Consider the following 5,903-nt stretch of genomic DNA (forward strand, 5'->3'; position numbering starts at 1 on the left):
CACACTCACACAAACACACATATATGTATGTATTTATATAGGTATATGTATATAGACCCCTGTCTGTCTTTCTTCCACTCCCTACTTCCTCCGTTGTTTCTCCCTTCCCTCACCCCCTTTGTTTCCTTCCCTCATCCTCTCTCTCCTCTTCCTTTTCCTCTGCCTGTTGCTCACGTGACTACAGGCCATTTCTCTCCGCTCCCGACTTTAAAGGGGTTAAGGAGGTTATAATGAGCTGGTCCCAGTTATCTCCTTTTATTATTATTGGTGAAGAGATATATCTCCTGGGTCACCTATAACCCACTACGCAACTTAAGCACCAGTTGAGTACTGGGGTCAATCTAATCGACTGGCACCTTACCCCCAAATTTCGAACCTTGTGTCTAGAGCAGAAAAGAATATATATCAAGTAGGATTTACTTAACTGTAGCAGCACCCTCTATTTGTAACCATGTTACTAATTAGCAAGTGATTTAACTTGTAATCGTTTAATTAATTTGGGGGTTTGTGCTTTGCTTTTTCATATGTCTACTAGGCAGAGTGTACTCAGGAGCGTTTAGGCAATTAAGGTTTGTCTAGTATACCCACTACTTGGGATTATGGTGCCTATTTAAGTAGATGTAGTATTATTATTTGTAGGTAAATGCTCCCCTTAACCCTTAGTTATTTACTGTCGTACGGTTGCTTGTTTTCATGTTGGGTGAGTTTATAGTAACACAAGCCGCTTTGGAACACTTCTGACATAGGATACTCCCCCACACTTTTTATTTACCCCATAAGGGTCTAAACTTGCCCTTGGTTTTAAATTCAACTGACCAATTATAGGGATGGTAGGACTTTGGTCAATTCCATTACAGACAACAGCTGGTTGTTCTTTAGAATTTATCAGTAAGTACACTATTGTAACAACTTTATGGGTATGTTTTTGGATAAATTTTGCTTAGCACGATTTACGAAATCATAAGTGCTATTCTATTTTTAGACCTATTGACGAGTCCAGTTATAATAAAGCACTAATTTTATTTTATTATTATTAATACACCCTGGTACCTCTAAAAAAGATTAACCCATTAATTATTTTTCTAGCTTATTCATTTGCTCTTCGACTTCAGGCATTACACTGCAAAATAATATGATTCGAATATATTAAGCCTTCTTTTACACCTGTAAAAGTATAGGACAAACTATTACTTCAAGCAAAGTAAAGAATAAGAAACTTTTTTACTTAAAATATTGCTGCAAAGAATGCCAGTTCTTCTAATTTATCACTCTTTACAGTTCTCATCTTTTAAATTTATTGTACAAACTGTTCGGCTATTTTGTAAGTTCCAACATTACTGATTGAAGCCCCCATAATGTGCCATCTATATAGACCCTTACTTTCAGAAAATTCGTTTTCCATTCTTAAAATTTAACAGCACAAAATATACACACGCAAATGTTAATATATATGTCCCTGTGTATATGCGTGTGCGTGTCTGCGTGTATGTATGGAATATTATATTTCAGAAAACGGTACAATGTTAAACAGTCAGAACGGACTGCTTCGCGATCAATGTATCTTTAAATAAAACAAATAAACAAATAGTAAATTTATGAATGGATTTAATCTCATATCATTTTGCTTTGAATCATATAACATCGGGTACAGAGAACATCATAAAATTCGAAGAACTGTGATTCAAGAAATTAATTTCAATTGTTCGTAGAATTATGCTTGAATTCAACCCGAGTAAACAATTTATGAGAATGTATTATTCCAGTAATTCTTTGAACATTTCATAATTTGACTATTTTTGTCTTCACTCATATAAATGGATTTGTAATTCAGATCATGGTGGTTGAGACGTGATAAAATTATGTTGTATAAACAAAGAAACTGAATGAAAGCGAAGAAATTTTAAAACAGGCAACAATAGAAAGGCTATTTTTCATATTGCTATTTTTGACTATTTAATTTCCTGTAGAAAGGTATTGGTGTGTGATGGATGTATTGTATCGGATGATCTTAAGAATTTTTGATGTTACAACCTATGCTATTCTGCTTTTATTTCAGGTATAATGTTTTATCTAATTTTTCAATTCGTGAAAAACAATATAAACGTAAGGTATATTCAACAGGAACAAAATTGGCTACTCTTTCTAGCAGATGGTGCGATAACATACACTAAACCTCTTTGGTTCTTCACCAGCAAGGAGTTACTAAGGGGTTTACGATACAAATGTCGTCAATCCGTTCATTGATTTATCTATCAATTGACGTGCTTGATTCTTTCTAGTGGTTTTTACCATTAATTCGTTTGATTATGTATCACAGAAATGTGAAATAGACGAATAGTTTTATCTTTGATATGGTAGATCAAGGGCGGGAAATAGTAAAACGGTTGTGATATCTAACATTCTGAGCTGAAATCTAAGCAATATCTAATTAGTCTTTAATCTTTCAGTGGAAGAAAAGAACTGTGAAGTAATGTTGTCGATATACATAATAGTTCCCAACTCAAGTTCCTGGACACTCTGATGTTCGTATGTTTAATGCCCAATTTTTAGAAGTATGATGGAAATCCTTTCTGTTACGACTATGAAGTATTTTTTTCTAATATATTATTCAGTTGACCGATCAATATTATACAGATTTTTTTTTTTTATTTGAAGGAGATTTCAATTACTGTTGTTCCGTAGACCGCAGAACGAATATTATCAAGCCGCTCTATTTTCAAAGCATTGTATGATGATTCCCTTCCTTTTTTATGTATTATATATCAAAGGTTACTTTTTTTGTATATAATTTTCTGATTTTAAGATGAGAACATCTTCAGTAAAATTTGACTACTATTTTTTTAACTGGCCATAGTATCATTCGTTGACTCTATGTTTTGATCCTTTTTCAAGGAGGTTATATCTAGATATGAACATCAACATATCTAACTGATGTGATTAATCTGACCTACACATATACGAACGTGTATGTCTTACAAACGTCTAATCCAACTGGTGCTTAAACAATACACAAACTCTGTTAACAAGAATTGTAATCAAAATCAACAATTTTACTTCACGTAGGAGCGAATAACTATTTAGTTTCATTTTGACATTGGTGAGTAAAGAAAATATTGAAGCTGGTGTCTTTGCTGTTATTGCTTCGTAGATCACTCCATAGTAAGTCGTACTATGGTGCGCAAGTAGCCTTTTCAAAGAAGGTGCGTGATCCAAAACGTCTTGTCATATCACCATTGCGCTTAACCCACGATTTTAAGTTTTGTACGTAGTAACAAACTGTGCGATTGGCAACCTGTAAGTCTAGACGAATATTAGGTCAGGTCTACCACTACCCTCACAAATTCTGCCCAACCGAAATATTGATATAGAGCACTATATGTCATGTATCTCTGTGGATATGTTCCTGCAGGATGGATGAGAGACAGACAACGATTTGATTATGATCTGAGATACTATATAAACGTATTGGTAGTTGGAGCTGGTCCTTCATGTACTAGCATGCAATAGGGGGTTTGAAGTCTGCTGTTGCAACAAACAGTGCTAATCTCATCTCTAGGCAGTCTTTCAATTTTAGTATGTATGTCCCGTCGAGTCGGTGGTCCGTAGTCAATTTATTATGCGTAGTGGACTGTTTACTTTTCTATGTAGTTTACTTTGCTTACTGTGATGAAATTGCTTTTGCAGATACAATGGATTTTCTTTTGTCTGTGCTCCAATGGTGTTTATAATTTCTGTTTACAAAATATTGCTGTTGTGATTGCTTACAATAGATTTTGCCTTGTTTTGCTTTGCTACTTATTTTTGCATTGCGAATATTGCGGACATTATGTATTTTAACTGCTAGTATTTTTGTTGTTGTGTTGTACTTTGCGAGTGTGGTATTCTTATATTGTTACACGTAGGCGCAGGAGTGGCTGTATGGTAAGTAGCTTGCTTACCAACCACATGGTTCCGGGTTCAGTCCCACTGCGTGGAAACATGGGTAAGTGCCTTCTACTATAGCCACGGGACGACCAAAGACTTGTGAGTGGATTTGGTAGACGGAAACTGAAAGAAGCCCGTCGTATATATGTATATGTATAGATACGTGTGTGTTTGTGTGTCTGTGTTTGTCCTCACAACATCCCCGTAACTGAGCGGTTCGGCAAAAGAGACCAATAGAATAAGCACTAGGCTTACAAAGAATAAATCCCAGGGTCGATTTGCTCGACTAAAGGCGATGCTCCAGCATGGCCGCAGTCAAATGACTGAAACAAGTGAAAGAGAGTAAAAGAGAGAAAGAGAGTATGGGGTCTGTATGTATCTATTATTATCTTCAGTTACTGTAACGTATGTAAGAAACTGAATTCGGTAGTGCTATGTTAAAGGCTGCTGGAAGACCACCATTGAATTTATATAGGACTAGTGTAGATCTAAAATAATCAATATAGTAGAAGGTGATGAAGCGCGCGAGATTTACATGGGGCTGCTTGTGTATGATGCTAATAAAGCTTAACGGAATCATCTAATGTTCTGAAAATGACATGTTCTTCATGTGTACTAAATAGGCTTGCTGATCTTGCAGGCTGTTATTTAGCCAAAATTTTGTCATGTTTCTTAATGTATCATTCATAGAAATTTTAATGAATTTTATGAACAATTGATATCGGTGGATTTTCTTGTTGAGTCTTTGTCGCATATTCTAAGATAGTTTTCTCTGTAGAAATAAATAAAACGAAAGAGGAAGCGGCCCATGTCTTTTACGTCCGCTTATAGGGGTCCAGAGTTGTGCAGGTGCTGTGTTCGTTCTTTTGGTTGATTTTTGCTGAGGTTGATTCTTCGCCAACCATATTTATTTCCAAAATTCTTCCACTGCTTCTGCTTGTTTATTTTTGTCAAGTTCTGGGTAGAATCATTTCGGGTTGGAGTTTGTTTTGTTAAAAGTAATGTCGGCGATTCTAAGACCGGGGGATTCTTTGTGCTTTGGGGAGGCTATCATGCCTTAGCTGTTCTCTTACCTCAGGTATATCTTGTTCTGAAATTTTGTATCTATGTAGCATTTTTCTTCTCTTCTTACTTAGTAGTGTTGATTGTTTACTAGTTTCATTAAGGATTGAGAAATCCTTTCCCTTATTCTCAATTTGTTTGCTGGATATTATTTATCGACATAATGTGTGTGGGTGGGGATGCTCCTGTTTCGATGAGTTTTAGTGGAGTATCCAGCTTCTTTTTTCGCCACAGAGGCTGCTGCATATATTATTTCATGTAGCCTGGTCGTATTGACATTTGTTTCTGTGGCTATTCTTTGACGGCCAGGTTCATGTTATTTATTAATAATGACGTTTTATTATAAAAAGCATCAGATCATCTATGTTGAGTAAATGGTCAATTTTTCCATTACCATTTCTAAAGTGATAACTTACCTTAACCTTCCTTAATACTAAAGTGTGGGGGATCAAAGTTGGGCGGAATAATAGACGGGACACCGAGTACCCCTGGAAAATTCCATTTTTGATATTAACTTTACCTAAGAGTGTGTCACCTAAGTAGACATCTACGTTCCATTTGCTCATGCTACAGCTAATTAATTCTCTTATGCTGTCTGCTGTACTGAATTTACGCAAACATTCACTTGTCCATGAGTGTGAGATCATGTCACACGCTTTCCTATATTTTGTCCATACTATTGTTAGATTTTTCTTTCTAGCTTTTACTCCATTTAGAACAGCTTTGCCTATATATAATAGATCATGCGTTTCATGCGCTATTATTATTATTATTATTATTATTATTATTATTATTATTATTATTATTATTATTATTGTTGTTGTTGTTGTTGTTGTTCTTCTTGTTGTTATTATTATTAATAATAATAATGTCATTATTATTTTGTAGTCCGAGAGAAATGGAGAGAGAGAGAGAGA

The sequence above is a fragment of the Octopus bimaculoides genome, chromosome 3, assembly GCF_001194135.2.
Source record: "Octopus bimaculoides isolate UCB-OBI-ISO-001 chromosome 3, ASM119413v2, whole genome shotgun sequence".
NCBI classification, from domain to species: Eukaryota; Metazoa; Mollusca; class Cephalopoda; order Octopoda; family Octopodidae; genus Octopus; species Octopus bimaculoides.